The sequence below is a fragment of the Temnothorax americanus genome, unplaced genomic scaffold, assembly GCF_048541705.1.
Source record: "Temnothorax americanus isolate GAGA-0224 unplaced genomic scaffold, ASM4854170v1 Scaffold8, whole genome shotgun sequence".
Lineage (NCBI taxonomy): Eukaryota > Metazoa > Arthropoda > Insecta > Hymenoptera > Formicidae > Temnothorax > Temnothorax americanus.
This window is the reverse complement of record NW_027509802.1, coordinates 3,366,773-3,383,857: the sequence shown is the minus strand read 5'-3', so window position 1 is coordinate 3,383,857 and position 17,085 is coordinate 3,366,773. Positions and strand designations below refer to the sequence as shown.

The window sequence follows — 17,085 nt, the reverse complement described above, 5'->3', positions numbered from 1 at the left end:
AGCGTTACGTGACGCAAAAAGAACGCGCTTATTATTGCTTTCCGGCCGTTGCGCCCTGCTCCCGCATATCTGACGAAAATGTTTTTCAATTCTCGCTCGTATACACAACTTGGTGCCGCGAACGAATGTGAACTTTATATATCTCTCCCTTCTTCCCCTCCTCCCTCCCTGCGCGACGCTGTTTGCGAAAGAATCAACTTTATCCCGCTATTTCCATAGGACTGCATGCGAAAATGTCAACTTTATATTGCTACCATTGCCATATTATACACGCGATATCAGTACATCTCACTTCCCGGTCGGTGGCTGCGGGATCGAGCGCGCGTTCGCGCTGACCGCGGCCGCGAAGCCGATCAAACGGCAAATCGCGCGATATCGAAAGAGCTTTTGCACGTCGCGTATTTCCTCGGTCGGAAAGCTGCACACGTCGCATAAAAATCGGTAACCTACACACAATGCGCGGAGAACTCGCGTCGCAACCCCAGAATCTAGTCCACCATTGTTCGGTCCAAATCATCTCGTCGCTCCAAAATCCGCTACATTTTTCAATCAAGCTATTTCACTCGTTAACACCGACATATGCGGAGCTTACATGTGATTATTTTCTCAATAATAACCATTTAATTATGAAAGCTCTAATTACACGATGTTACGTTATATAATCTCCCTCGGGGGGCCCTCTGTGAGAGATGAAATTAATAAATCCCCTCGATTATTCCCGAATTGAATTCTTTTGATTGTTTCGCTAATCAAGCTGTTTTCGTTAACTTGAATCATAACAATTACATAAACTCGAAATCATTTTTCTGCATCGGTGAACAATCGTAATACAGCCATTGTGCGCTATTCCATGAATGCGCGAAGTTTTGTATAAGAATATCTAGATTTTCAAAGTTGGCAAAGTTTCTCGTGAAACAGAATGGTAATTCTGCTACCTTTTATTGTAACTGTTATTTGTTCAACGGCTATGAAACTGCGTTTTTGTAAACAGTTATTTGCCATTCCTTAACTACTTGATTAAATGCCGCACGCACCATCTCGCTATATTTTATAGCGCGAAAGGATATAAATGTTAATTACAAAAAATTTAGAAAAGTTTATCAATATTTTCAACTGCCCATGCATAAATGTGACATCCAGCATTATTCTTGTTCATCGTTTTTTCACGCCTGCTTTATGTAATAAACAAGGAATGAAAAATATTAGCGAGAACAAGCTCAGGCATTAATTATAAAGTTAATTAACGAGAAGAACACATTTTGAGGTTTGTCTTAAAAACAATTTATAATTGATATGTCGGTTTTGATATATTGCGGCGTGTCATCCGATATAGTCAATTACTATATGCTGATCAATCATTGTACCTGTTACCCTATTCGGGCTTTGTCGGCTTTACGGGCATCACTCCCTGATGTCGCGCTAAAGTACGATTTATAAATAATGTACAACTCATTAGCGAATGATTAATAGAACTTGAACGAAGAACATGTCGATCACGAGTTGTATACGTATACTGGCGAGCATTTCATCTCGCGACGACGCATCAAAAATAGGCGAACAGTGCGTCGTAAGTTTGACAGCTGGTTGTGAAAGCAAATGAAAATTGAAATGCCATCGTCACACAGCGCGAGAACGATCGTCCGAGTGAGGCGGAGCGCCGCGCCGCGCCGCTCGTTAGCGCTCTGCCTTCGTGGAATGTGCGAGAGATTTTAATGATCGAGCCTATCGCAAGGAAGTCGAAACACGCGGGGCTCTAACTGCGTGGCGGATCCGCGCACGTATCTCGTTGTACCTTCATTAGCGGAAATTCGCCTCCGGAATGCGAGAGAGAAAAAAAAGAACGGCGAGAACGGGCGTGTCGAGTTACTCGGTTGGAAGAGAAATCGCTAATCGAAACTAGGGATATACGGGGAAAGTATTGAACTTCGCTAATTGCTTCCTTCGGACATGGCGAATTTGTTACTCGATTCTGCTGTAATATTTCTATTCATTCCTACCTACACACTGATATATATCATACAAATGTAAAAAAGCTGTTATATATTTTTAAAACTCTAGGCTAGATCTAGCAAAAACTTTTCAGCAACACGTACTTACAAATGATTCGTAATTATATTAATTATTTTATAGCGGTTTATTTTTAACCGAAAAAATTAATAATGAAATTTTCATACTTTATCTAAATAACACTCTATCATCATATTCATTATACTTTTTTACTTATTTATCTATTTAATGTAAACACTAGTGATGCGCTCTTTTTTTGATGATGGCAATGAGTGATGATGAACATCGCTGCCGTTTTCTCTCGATGCTCTCTCTATCTTTAATCCAAACGACGTTTGACCGGCGACAAGCCTAATTGTTCGCTGAGCATGAAAAGCGCTATTGTGCTCGCGCTAGTAAACCCGAAACGCGTCCGGATCGGCGTAAACATCGAATCGAAAATGGCGGGGAGGACAATTGGCGCAGGGACATCGATTCTATGCGTCATTCGACATCAAAGAGCACCTCGCCGACCGAAGGGCCGAAATTTACATAGCGCGTTCCCCCCCCCTCTCATCTACTTGGCTACTAACTACTTGTCTGCTCGTCTATTCGGGTACTCGTATAACGCATTTAAAAATTATTTGTACGAGAGTCCGGCGTTCAATGACATCTATTGTGCGCTTTTCACATTCTTTCTCTAAAATATTCCCTTTCTCTCGCTTTCTCTCTTCCTCTCTTTTCGAAAGCTTTGTGAGTTCGACATTCGTCTTTCGCTTTTGGGGCGGGAATAGCGCTCGGGGTAACCGGTGTCCTTAAAACATGTACCTTTGTAAGGGCACTTTTGTTAATGGACGTCGCGTTCGGTTCGCAAACTGCTATCGTATCGCCCTTAATGGACTTTATCTATTCAACGGCACAAGTATTAATAACACTGCGGTCATGGGGTCCCTGTAAGCGATACTTTGAATATGGATAGGGTTACGTTTGTTTTGCTATATGAAGGCGAGCGGTGTATGTACAAGTGGTCATATGTACAAGTTAATACTATACGCACCATCAACTGGAGGGGTGATCGTTCCGATAGATTGAACTCCGCAATCTAACGCTCAACAAGCTTCACAATTCCAATTTCTACGGAAATATTAGTTATTTACCTTAGGTAACTTACATTATATAATTGAAAAAAAAAATCTCTTTAACGAGAAGAGTTAGAAATGAACGTTAATGTGTTTCTTTAATTATCTCCGGATTCTGCATGCGAGATTTATGTGGTACTGAACAGTATTTAAAAAACGTGTCGCGGGTTTATGGGTTTAATTATCAAACCTGATTTTTGCCGTCGCATCGCACAATTCGTGCATTCGTTTATTTATTGCATTTTCGATACGGGCATTCGTATGCGTATCGCGCATCACGTAATGCATTCATCGTTGAAAACTTGCGGTACGGAATGTATCCGTGGGCGAGCGAAAAATACATGCGCGCATGTGAACGTGAACCTGCTCGTTTACACGAGAAAGATGCACTATTGTGCTCGGTCGGACGGCTCAACTTGTATCCGTATCCGCTTAAATGACAAATGGAAGCGTACAGAATGCGTATCGGGTACACCGTTTTACCGAGTCTCGAAGCTCGATCGGTATCTGTAACCGAAATTAGAACGTATTTCAGGCAACGATATTCCGTCTCTTCCCTCGTCGTCGATTTCTGTATTTATTTTCGTTCCGAATTACGCTCTCCAAATCTCCCAATTCAGAAAACAGCACGCCGATTTAATATACAACACTGCACAAAATGGAAAACAGTATCTTTCCCGAGTAGTTAATCGGAAGAGGGAGGGGCCGTTTATACATTTAAAACGTTTGTTTCGTTGCTTTTTTACATGTGTATAGATTTTTGTTAATTTGGAACTGCCTTTGTCGATACGTGTACATACCATATAGATATATAAAGAACGCTTTCTCGCGAGAGATAAACGTGGTGTCTTTTAGAAACACAGCATCCGTAATCGGATTATTTTGTTCTAATTGCAAGTAGAATTAATATCGGTCGTTAATCCCTTTGAAACTTCATATCGGATCATTTTCTAGTTGCCATCGCAAATGAGAGATAATTTATCGTTAAAGTGCATTTATCTAAATTCGAACATCGCACTATAAATTATTCCTCAACATTTTCTCTTTCTCTTTCTCCTTCTCTCTCTGTCTTTATCCCAAGATGTTATCTCGATATCTTGGGGGGATATTTTCCGGCGCGGATAAAGTCGTTCAAGCGCATACCGTCGTCGCCCGTATCTGAAATAATGATGTTCCGAAGGAAAATCATCGAATTCTAATGCATCCACGATCGAACGACAAATCCGAACACGCCTGATCTCGTTCACGCTAAACAGTCTTTTACGTTGCGTCCAACGATATAGCGGGAATCGCATCGGAAATAGCGGCACGAAATGGCCAGAATCAAAATTGGCATCATCTCGTAACATCATTACCTTTCAGAGAATGCTATTACGCGAACCAATTTCAAAGTCCAATGATGCGTTATGCGACCGTGTCTCTTTTCTCCTTACCCGTTTCCAATTCTTCCACCCCTTCATTTCCTTATTTAAGATTACTCCAAAAACAATCATACTTCGATTACATAGAATACATTTTATCGATTAAAAATCAATATAATTATTTTTTTCATTAGATTAATCGATTGTCATGGCGATTATTTTAAAACGCAAAATATTCATGTCCACTTCTATCATTTTATGTTTATTCAAGATAAATCAAGTTTTTACGTTAAAAAAAAAACACAAATTTAGCTGTATGACAAATATAATATATTTTTTTGTAACAAACTTACACTTGAAACACAATCACGTAAAAAAAAAACAACAGGAATATCATTATCTTAAAAATTAAAATATAATGTCTATTATAATCGAGATAATTAATCGAGTCATATTTTGTTATAACCGATTAATAGATACAATTGTTCTTCATGAATTGGCCAGCGACGACTCCGTTTTCATCTGTCCCATTCCTCCTTGCCTTTTCTACCGCTCCCGTTGACCACGACGGACGGCAAAATTGTCCCTTTCGTTCTATTCGATCTGCAACGTCCAATCGACAATCTTTTTGTCGTCAGCGAAACGAATTCAGTTCGTTGTTGCGGCGCACATCTCTGGCGATTTCCATTCCACTATTTTCTTCCGTTTTCCCGCCTTCTCTCTCTCTCGCCCAGCTCGCTTTGTCCGCTTGCCGGCTGCGCGTTAGCCAGGCCAATTTTGCGATTAAGCAATCTGACGCTCGAACGGCGATAGTAATGACGGTGAAAAAAGGGGTGAGGAGAAAGGGAGGAAGATCGAACCGGTTCGCGCGCAAATTACGACTAATTTAAAGCGTTTCGTCTCTTATGCACGCGGAAGAGGAAAGGTTTCGCGGCGAATCGCGTTTATCACACAATGCTCTCCATGCATCGAGCGTGCGTTTTTCGCGCGGCGTTATTTATTATTGAAAGTTGGTTCGTCCGTTCGCGCGATGAAATCCGTCTCCCGACGTTTGGCGTTTGTTTCCCGTGGAAAATTGTGTTTACGTATCGCGTTATAGGTACTGGATCATGCTGTTCTCGTCGATCGAAATGTCCATAGTCCTGAAGCGATGCCGGATGCCCGTTGGATCGATTCGCTGAATAAACAGTGTCTCCCGTGCGACAAAAGCGAAACCATCGATCTGATTTAATGACGCGAGAGGCTTACCTGAAGTATATCGTTTTTCCGAATAAGTGCCCTTTATAACATTTCTTTATTCCGCCCCGATTGGTCGACTAGCTTACAATTATCCTCTATACAACTTTGCAATGTATTCATGACCTACTAAAGTTACGCATCGAAATCTGTATCTGAGTATTCTAGACAATCCATCTCGATTTGGTACATTTTTTAAGTATATTAAAAGAATTAAAAAAAATAATTTGAATTTGAACATAGTTTAATAATTTTCGAAGAAATATGAAAAATTCATGTATGGTATATCTCGGACCTCTGTTGGCATTTCTCTTTTAACATCATATAGAATAAATTAAGAAGTGCCTGGCGTTCCAAAATGTCGAAGCATCATGGTTTTTCAATAATAAGTATTTGGATATTAAAAACAAGTTATGCTTTAGGGAATTGCGATTAAATAGCAAAAGTTACGTTCAGATTTTAATTTATTTTTGTCTTAACAGAATTTTAACTCGAGGATTAGGAAGATTTTATTAATTTAAAATTGAAAATTAAAAAATAAATAGTATAAGAGAGAAAGTAAATGTACGATCAAATTGTCATTAAAGAAATACAGAAGTGACTGTAGTTTTTGATTATCATAAATGTACGATAATAATTATCACTGACCGAAAATGCTAACAATAAGTATAATACTATATACGAGTACTACTTATGATTTTTGTCGCGATCAATACTTTTTACTAATGTCAGTGTCCATATAGCGATTATGATAGAGTAAATAGACGGTATCAGGAAACGTTCCGGACTTTCCGAAGGCTTTTCCCCGCGCGACAACAACTTTTCGCGATGCTGAAAGCCGAGATCCAAGTTTCCTCCTCTTCGCGTTTCCGCGTATACCTACTTTCGTGCCGCCGAAGCCGAAGCCTGTGAGAGGAAAGTCGACTTGGTTTTAAATACAGCGACGAAATAACCGTATACAGCACCGTGTCGCGCTTGTTGCCGTCGCGTCATGATGCAAGGGAAAACTGAGAACGACTCCCGAGCCGAGCTGAGCGAGCGAGCGAGCTTTCCGTAGACTTTTCGACTTGGCTACGGCGGCAACGAGGAACCTTCAATTTTAATGAAGCAAGCGCGGATGAGAGGGAGAAAGAGCCTAGGAAGTATACGAGGGAGAGTAAAGGCGGCGCCGTGGCCCTCTCGGGCTGAAGAAAGTTTCACCCCGGATTGCTCCCTGAAATCCTACCGGGGGCGGGGACACATTTCAGAGTCGCTCTGAATATTCGACCCGAAGTTTCGCCCGAAAATATACGCAACGACCGCCCCCGGAGCGTGCCCGGCGCTCGCGCGAAAGAACCGGAATAATACGAAGAGCGACTATCGAGAGCCCGCTATCAATTCGACCGGTGCGAGCCCTATCCGGTTATAGAAACGGCATACACGAACGAATAGTATTACGTCGCGTCGCGTTGGTATAATAACAGCGACGTGGGGATGATAATAACGCGCTGCGCGTGAATTTTGTAGAATAATCCGGTCGGATAATAACGGGCGCCGATCTCTCGCGCGACGAGTTCAATCGTCGAATCACGATTCGGTTATAATCACGGCAGCGCGATGTGTTGCCTTTAGATATTCGAACGAGATGTCGCCCGTTTTAATTCGCGCTATGATTTCACGGTGCCATCGTGTGTGGCTGAAACGCGTGTTGCTAGAAATGGGATCAGCTTTATTATAGGGACTGTGTGTAGGAATTTAAAATTATATATTGATTCCATGTTATTACATGAAGTGTCCAAGAGAAAGAAAAGAAACGGATACAGATTGCTATCTTCTTCGATTCGGACCTATTCATTAAAAACTGAAGGAAAAATATCAAACTGGAATATTTATAAATGTAAGATATGTAAGCACGTTCCAAAATTCTCGAAGCTTAATTTTAATGACAGACTGTTCGGTTAATTGAAAATTAATCTAATAGAAGCTTCAAGCTGCTACATCATAAATTGAGATGAGTTTAATTAAAGTTTACATATATAAACTTAGTCCTTTTAACTTAAGTCCTTACCTAAAGTCAAAATGTTCTGAATTATTATCTCGCAAAGAAGCCTATAATTCACACACTAATTTAATAGGAATACCTACAAATATAGGAAAAACTTTAATTTTCCAATTTGGTGTAATAAAATATTGTTACATTTCACGGTAATCGTCCTGTCGGTCTTACAAAACCAGAACGATTAATCGAGAGATTTCCGGGGCATAACATAATTCGCCGAAAGATCACCTTGAGAAATCTGATTCGAGAGTTCTTTTAGCACCGATGGACACGGCGGATAAGAATATATCGGGGATTTATGGCGAGCGAGCGAATGTGCGCGCTACGAACGCGCCCCGCCGCGCCAGCGAAAAGTCCAGATTTTCGTCCGATACTTCTTCACAGCGCGTATATACGCCTATTCCACCGGGGTCGGTCGGTCGGTCGGTCTTAATTAACACACTCGCGTTATATCCTCCCTTGGGCTGAATGGTTGAAACAAAGGATAGTGCCGCTTTGTTCCTCCCATCGACGGAGGCTCTTTCGCACGGTCGCTCAGCCCGTAGGATAGGGCGTGTCCGCTCGCATAAGCGCTCCCTTCGGAACCAGTTTCACTTGTTTGTAAACACACGGGAGGATTTCCATTCACCCGGAGGAATTCCGCCTCAAGACCACGTCGTCGTCGTGCTTCGCCCTCGGTCCATTTCATTACTTCTCGACGCGAACCCGGATCGCCATTGTCGCTCGCCAGAAAGTTCCGCGCCGCCCCGAATCGCCAATATGGTCGTTGCCCGTGCTCCTTTCTCTCTTTCTTTTTCTTTTTCTCTCTCCCTCTGTTCCTCTCGTTTCTCCGCTTTTCTGCTTAAAAATTAAACAATCGCCGTGTCGCCGAACTCGCGCGTGGTGAGCGAAGGCGAGCGGACAAGGCGTCTCTCGGAAGCGAGTAAAACCACGAGCTGCAAATTGACTCGTAACGCTTACAGGAAATCCGCCGGCCTCTTCTCTCATCGTGCTCGCCTTCGACGAACCGAACACGTCGTCTCGCCGGTACCATCGGTCGTGCGCAAGGATATAATTTCATTTTCCGCTCTTTGAACGCTTTGTTTTGCGGATTATTCACGCCTCCGTTGGTTCACGCTCGGAGATTCCTTCCCGAGGAAAGGCCTGTTCTGCAGCCTTTCGCATTATAGCCCCCCATTGACTCCCGAAACGATCCCGACGATGGCGTAAAGTGAGCGGATTTAGAAATTGCAAGAGCGGAACATGTTTTAACCACCGACGCTCTTCTCTAAAAAAAGAAACATTAAGTAAACAGTTACAATGATCGAGAACTCGAATGAACATAATATTTATTGTCTTTTAATTTTTTAGAAAAAATTAAGTCGGTAATTAATAGTTTTTTTTATTTTCTAAAATGTCTAACAACGATAACAACGTTATGCATTATTTCAGAAGAAAAAATACAAATTCTTAACTATAAAGTACGAATCGTCAATTATTGTTATTATAAATTAGACAAGTATAAGCGGGATATGAAAGATCGATCGAGAGATTCGCTCAGATGAGAAACGTGGATGGATAACATAAAGTACAATCTGTTCGACAATTGCGTTTCCCACAAATAGACATCTCACGCACACCCCGCCGGGGTTTATTGCTGGACGAGATCTTCTGTCCGCGTACAGTACAATTTAAGTTATCCCGAGTTCTCGCGTTCTCCCAAGTAACGCGGCGCCGGTCCTAGAAAACACAAAGGGGTGTCCATTTGCCATCTGATAATAATTGGAAAAGTTATCGTTGGGATGGAGTTTTGCCCGCAACTAACATTTTCCCTCGAAACTATTCCGGCCGATGTAAAATGGAGAAACTTTTGCATCAAGGAATAACTTCCGCCGCTTTTGAATGATATTACTTCTTTCCGCCCGCAAATTCCCAGGAAGTGCCTCCACGCGGCTTCTTGGAGGGACTTAAACGCGCCCAGTGATTTGTCTGGGCGGGAAGGGGAGAGAGAGAGAGAGAGAGAGAGCCTTCTCCACTGCCGTCATGTATACCGAAGCGCGTTACCTCTTGAGAAGGGAAACTTGTTCGTGAAATATAGAATATTTAATCTGTCGGATGGTGGGTTCCGCTCGGCGGTTTCGTTCCGAAACTGTATCTTGAGGTTGCCGGTTGCGAGTAGCTTTGATAGCGCTGCCGCGCCTCGAGGACTAAGGTGCTTTTAGAGAGCGGAACCACGGATCCCCAAAGTGTTAAATGATAACAATCGCTGAGCGAATTCGAGGATCACAGAAAGATGGCGAGACATTCGGTTCTTCTCGCGGAGTCGCATTAAGCTCGATCTGCGATAAAGACTTCGCGAGCGTCCGCAGAGCGGGATTTATATATCCTGGAAATTGCAATTTTAATTTTAATGCTGAATTCTTTCGCGAATTCTCGGGCAATTTTTTTTTAGAGAAGATTGCAAAATATCATCAGTTTTTTAATACTCAACATTAAATGGTTTTTGGTTAAAATTCCAAATTAAAAGGGCTGTATTAAAGGAAACTTATAATTCAGTATAAATAAAAAATAAGACTTTATTATTTAATATTTAATTGCATCTCAAAATTTCGTTGAAAATTCTTTATTATTTAGACTCAATGTTCGTATTTTAACTGAGGAAAAAATTATCCAAGCACATCCTATTATTATCTTTATTACATAATTATGCAAGAAAATATAACTATATACGATCACAAGCATATATAAATAGCAATTATCGAGAGTCATCTATTATGAACGGAGAGGAAAAATAAGAGTAGCAACAGTGCAAATTTAAATTTAATTTTTCCTCACCGAAGGGAATCTGAATAAATTCGCAGTTTGCAGCTAAAGTTGATAGCAGTAAAATAAACTGCTCGCAAGCCCGTCGTCCGTGCCTTTTTAGTAGAATATATGGTGACGATCACGTAATCCTGCCTTGAGACAAGTAAGGATGAAAAATAAAAATGTTCTCGTGAATGTGCCAAAACGATGACTATGTAACTTTTTTCAACGTAAAGCAATGACGTTTGATTGTCTGAAATTCACGTGAGATTTGAAAGGCTGAAATGCTGAAAATTGAGAAAGTTTTACTGATGATCGCGTGATTGACTCTGGAGACAGATGTGTGCCATCGACAGAACGCGGATCACTTGCGGAGCCCAAACAACTTGCAGGGTGTGCTTTGATATTTTATAGAAAGTTGAATTTTCCTTCAATCTTTCCCTCAATCCAGCAAATCTTTCAACGAAAAGAAAATTTGATAGAAATTCTTCGCTCTGCATGGATACATTCGCAAAATATATGTTATTATTCTGCACTAATAAAAGAAATTCTGTGTCTTTATCATTAGTTTGTGGTTAATTAAGATTTAAAAAAGAGCGAGCGGACGACCGTTCTTAAAGTCGCCGTTAATTTTCGATACATTTGCGGCAACGGAAAATCGACAGATACGCCGAAGCTTATATGCGCCGCGCACGGCGCATCGCGAATCCGACGCTTTCATTACCCAGCCAAATTGAATTTCGCGAGAATTGTGTTACTTTGTCACCTCGCGGCTCCGCTATTTCCATTTTGGTCAACTATCCGCGAATATAATGCCGTAGCAGTACCCTCGAATGTACGGTTCGTTTATTGCTACTTGGACGTTGACTTTTGGCAAGAAGAGAACGAGATAGCAGCGATGTGTGAACGATTTGCTCGTGAAAAGAAGAAAAACAGGGACATACATGCGTGTTGTGTTCGTATAAAATAGCATTTGACATCTCTTTTACTGTTGCTGCGTTTGCGAAGACTCCAAATGCAATAAATAATTCTTCAAAAAAGATAAAACGTAACTACAAATAGATATCGTATTCGCATTGCCATGGATTCTTCTGAATTTTACAAATATTGTAACTGTTTTCTAGAACATTTTCTATTTGACATACCTATCGTTTGTATTTTAAAATATCAGTTTTAACGTATATTTGAGAACAATATAAAAATGATACGTTTTTCAAATTAAATTTACTCAACAACAAACAATATTCGTCTTTATAACAAGCACACCGAAGAGATTTTATTAAAAGGTGATTTTTGTAGAGAGACAAAACTCCTTTAACACATGTTGGACATTCATAGATCGCTTTTGAAATTATCATTTCTCGTAACAAACCACTCCTCATTGTTTCGCGGTAAAAAAAAAACAACGTTTACGTCATTTTCAGAAAACGACGAATAAAAGAGCGTTTCAATCACACCCCTCCCTAACGGGGTTCGCGGCGCGTCCGCATCCCGACGTGTTAAATAATCGTCGCGTCGTCGGTCGCCGATTGTGATCGCGGGATCGCGTTATTACTTTCAATCGGCGTAATCCGGAGCGCCAATCGCGGCCGCATTGTGCCGGGGCACGCACTGACGAGTTGACGCGTCATTTACGGAAATTGTAAACGCTATGAAATTCTCGCGGATGTCCCGCGGAGCCCCGCGCTGATCGACGCGGAGGAGGATTAACGATCGACGAGCGATCGACATCGGGGTGCGTCGCGTCGCGCGTCGCCCCGGTCACTCGAAACCGTCGACAGCGCAGGGGGATCCAATCAGACCTTGGTATTCCGGCTGTGTCCTGCCGCCGTTATTGTTGCCGAGCTGCACTCGGTCAAGAGTGATTTTTCGCAATCAATAACTTGGCTGTTTACGCACCGCTTCCTGTGCAGCGCCGCTCTCTTCGCTGACCCCGCGGGCACGGCGGTGTAATTACATTTGCACCGCGTGACGCGGCGCCGCAAAGCTTTCAGAATTCTCCTGACGGAATTTCATCGATCCGCCCGCCCGTTGCGTTGGTGCGATCGCGCGTGATAGAGGCGACCAGCGATCGGTCGCTGGCACGTCTATAAACAGGCCAGACGCTAGACGAAAGACAGCTCACAGCGCGACGTGACCGACTATTTGTTGCTTCTTTGAACGTTTAATTAAACTCGCGCGCGGATATGCAAGCAAATTTCTCTTATTTCATTCGATCCTCCTCAGCCACGCCGGCAAACAGAAATGAGTATCGCCTCTGTAATAATTCTTTCTCTCTCGGTGCCGCGCGGTATTACCCAGACGTGCTTTATATACAAAAAGCTGTACACATCAATCTGATTTTCAGCGTCTAAAGATTTACCTGGGTGCGAAATTACTTTGTTTGCGAAACTGTAACATATAACATCTTTTTAATTATGCTCACAATTTTGCAATATATTACAGGTTTACAGAATATTTAAAATAAAATTATTATCAAGAGATATAATAATTATTTAAGCAAAAAAAAAACAGGTTTTATATCGATACTTTTCATATTTTTATACTTGTTGAATTTATATTATGTTTGCACTAATATTCCGGAAATAAAGTTTGATGACTTTTAATGACTTTGTACAAAACTATGCGTATGTACTCATGTTCTAGTTAGAAAGTTATTAATTATTATTATCATATTGCAATAAAAGCATTGTATCTCTCTATTAAAGCTGCAATTGTTATTTAATGTTCTACGTTTTTTTCTTAAATACTTTTTTCCTAAATTTAGAATTATTTTTAAATTATTGTTATTATATTTTAAAATTGATTGGACGAAGACTTATAATTTAGATAAACGCACAACTTTAACGATACTTTGACGACGATCACTTTCTATTCATGATTAGAAGTACGTTTGGAGAGGCATCTCCAACTTTTTGAAAATCGAGATTTTGTCCACCTAAGCACAACTACACGTCACGCCGCTGTGCCGCTCGACACGTTCACCGAAGCGTAACACAGTTCGAGCCAGCAGAATTTCAAAACGGCGGACATTTCCGCGGCGATGTCTAGCGCCGCTGCGGCCGTGACACTGCACAAATGTGTGGCATCGGTTTTTCGTGCGTAACTCTCTCGCCGCACTCCGCGTCGCGCGAAAGAATCTCTCTGATGCGACGCGACGTGTCGGGGGCGCAAAAAGGAAATGCATTTTGACACGGAGCACAACCAAGCGGAAGTTTAAATGCATTTCTAAAACCACGGAGAAACTTTCAGCATCGCGTCGCCCGCGCCGTCGCGCGTCGTGAGGAAAAATTAAAAAATATAACTTGTTAAAACTACCCGGTAGCGGGAAAAAGTTTAATCCTGTATTTAAAAGAGTCTACCAAGAATAGAACGTTTTTCGCAAAACGCAACACCCCAATTCTCTAATTCTCTGCTTATTTTTATCATGCGCTAGACTTTTACCTCATGTACCGTATCTTCTTTCACGTTTCCATTTAAAAAAAAATGGATATTGAAATCTTTTTACATTTAACTTGTGATCCTTTTTGTTTCAGATGTTTCCAAAAGTATTATTATTGAATCACGTTACGCAAGGAGTAATCGGAAATTGCAGTAAGGAAGGTAAGCTGTTATTTAATAGGCAATTGCAATATAAATATCTGAAAATTGTGGAAACACACATATTTTTCGAAATATAAATATACGTGATCGCAGTAATAATCAGCTTTGGCACTGTAATCGTATGCTCCAGCTACGCAAATAAAGTAATATAGTGTACATTTACAGCGATTATAGATAATGATTGATCGCTCGCTTATTGAAATTCACATTACAATAATAAACCGCTCTATTATTATCATTTATTTATTAACGCAATATATTATTGTTAATGAATAATTCTTTCTGCGTGATCGATAATTGTATCACATATTGCGCGCGGCATCAAAGCGATTTCGATTATTCGTTTTGTTAAAGCGCATCTTGCCTATAATGGAAAGTGCTTAATGGGAAACCTTCTCGCGTAACTCGCATCCTCTGTTTTTCTGTTCCAGGACTCCTGACTGCCGCGACTTTTCTCTCTACTTATTATCAGAAGCATTTCTTACTATTGCAATGTAACCCGTAACACGGTGTCCGAATAAAATAAGCGGTTATTCGTATTTTTGAGAATCGTGATAGCTTCGTAGTGAGCAAATGTAATTAGCGCGAGAGAAGAAAAAAAAAAGAAAATTGGAGCATATTACCTGTAACTCGTATTGCAACGAAGTAACGTTTTTTCCTCTTTCTACTCGATGCTAGTTTAATCGACGATAATCGATTTATTAAAGTTCTTCGGTAATTCTCTTGTTTAGTCAAAAGCGGAGATCGATGTACATAGCGAGAGTTTTGTATATTTGTAAAATAGATAGGGCATTTTATTATAAATATACATATATATATATACATAAATATACATAAACAATAAAGTTATTTATATATATTTTAATCACAAAAGGTAAGCGTACTTCTTTTTCTCATCCTGGCACACTCGCGCGATACAACTTCGCCTATCGCCGTCGTCCGCGTCTCATTGTTCCGTTTAAGCGGCGGGGCGGACTGGTCCGACCGGTAGATTGCGACGCTTAATCTAAAATTCTATCAGCCGTTGTGTGTATAATGTATATTCATTTGTACAAAGTTGCGCGAGAGCATTAATATCATTAACGCCGGCGAAAGGCCGATTCGTTTGTTCGAATGGGCCGAGCCCTCCGCCCCGCGAACGCCCCTGCAACGGCAACGGCAACGGCAAGTCGGCAAAAGTCCGGCGAAGTCGGCGCCAAAAGCATTAAATATTATTACATCCGGCATTACGTTTGCCGCTACAGTTGCTGCTACGGCGCGCGTCGATGATTAATTAGGGATACTCTCCGCGTAGCGTGACGTCGAGTAATATGTGCGCATTGTAATAATAATAACTCAGTACGAGAGGCATAAATTCGCGGATGGGTTAATTAGTACAAATTACTGCGGTATCAATTCTCGCCTGCTGTTATATCGCAAGCGGTCCGGCGCGGCGCGCGATGGCGTACGTGCGCGCGGACCGATGAATTAATTCCGTTAAGTCATGTCTTGCGACGCGACAAATTGTAGAGCTCGTCGAACGAAATCGAGACTATGTGTAAATATTAATTTTCTGTTGTATCGATGTATCATAATTGTATTAAAAGCTAATGTCCCCTTTGTAAATGTTGCCGCCTGTCGAGGCGGCAGCAATTAACGGTGATTACTTGCGTTTCGCAATAAAAAGAAGGCTAAAGTGACAACGATGGCGTCCTTAACTCACCCAGAAACGAATACTTTACCCGGGAGAAATTTTTAATTGTGCTTTCCCTAACTTTGTGTTTATTACGAAACTCCCGGTATTGAAACGTCAACGTTATTTCTTCCATATACAGCGATGTCTGCTTTGTAATAAAATTAAATACAAAGAAAACTTGTTTACTTTATATATACGTATTATATATATATTTCACTGTTTTATTTTTCAGATTTCACGTGTTATTAAATCGTTGGGAGACACCAAAGGCGTTAACAGATTTTAGATTAAGAGATACGTAAAACGACATTCGTCTGAGAGCTACGGCCGTGACGTTTTCCGGCTCGGAATATTCCTCGCAGCGCACTTTTGTACGTGAGCTTTCTACAACACATCATAAAGAGGAATTCTTCGCACAGTTTTATTACGCGACTTGACGGGAAGCTGCTCATATACCTGAAAAAGCAGTTTCGTATTTTTGTAATTATTTGGACCCGAGAAATTGTAGAGCCGAGGAGCGGCTGGCAGCGTAATAATATCCCACGAAGAAACTTAATATCTTTGATCTCTCTGCTATCGACAGCTTCAACCGATGTCAAGTAGGTATCTTTTTTTGGCAAATCTCTTTTAAAGACCAGCGCGAAATAGAGCGCAATTAAATCTTTTAATCGAAACAATGCATATAATGGCTATAATTTATACTTTTGGAGTGTAAATTTGTGAAATTCTCCAACAAATTTGAAATCTCTCAACCTTTGGAATAATAACGGAGTTTTTTAAATTGAATTTTGTGCGTGTGTAGTTTTAGTCACAAGTATAAATTGATCATAATGACTATATTTAAAACTTGAAAAAAAAAAAAAAAAACAGAAACGAAAAAAAAAAGAAATTTGTATTGTCAAGATGAAGGTAGACCTACATTAAAAGGAACAATTTCTATCGTCGACTTATATAAAACGAGCCATGCGAATCGCTTTCGTGATGTCCGCGAATGAATGCAATGCGAGATCGATCGCGATACAATGGCGACAGATCGTTTCTTCGTGCAAAGCTCACCTTCCGGATCTCGATCTTCGTCTCTTTCTCTCTCTCTCTCCCGCCCCACTTTTGGTTGCCATTTGTGTCGTGCAACGGAGTGCACTGGTTCTGACAGCACTTCAGTCCCCTGCTTTCGCTTTGTCCGCCGCTCCGCTTCGACAATGAGACTCGGCTTCGCGATATGAATGAATCCTTCCCAAGCCCCGGGTACATCCCCTTCGGGCT

At 41.1% G+C, this 17,085-nt stretch overlaps 1 protein-coding gene and 1 long non-coding RNA gene across 2 annotated transcripts in view; both read left to right on the top strand.

Moving 5' to 3' along the window:
• LOC143907078 (uncharacterized) overlaps nucleotides 1–16,711 on the top strand; it is a 104,743-nt gene extending 88,032 nt beyond the window's left edge. Inside the window, exon 2 of the long non-coding RNA XR_013259712.1 lies at nucleotides 16,055–16,711. This is a non-coding gene — a long non-coding RNA (uncharacterized LOC143907078). The remainder of the gene's footprint in view (nucleotides 1–16,054) is intronic.
• Nucleotides 1–16,711, top strand: part of Toll-6 (Toll-like receptor 6) — a 51,795-nt gene extending 35,084 nt beyond the window's left edge. The window contains exons 2-3 of the mRNA XM_077423595.1: nucleotides 14,081–14,147; nucleotides 14,579–16,711. The gene's annotated coding sequence lies outside the window, so the exon portion shown is untranslated. The remainder of the gene's footprint in view (nucleotides 1–14,080; nucleotides 14,148–14,578) is intronic.
• Nucleotides 16,712–17,085: the final 374 nt, after the last annotated feature.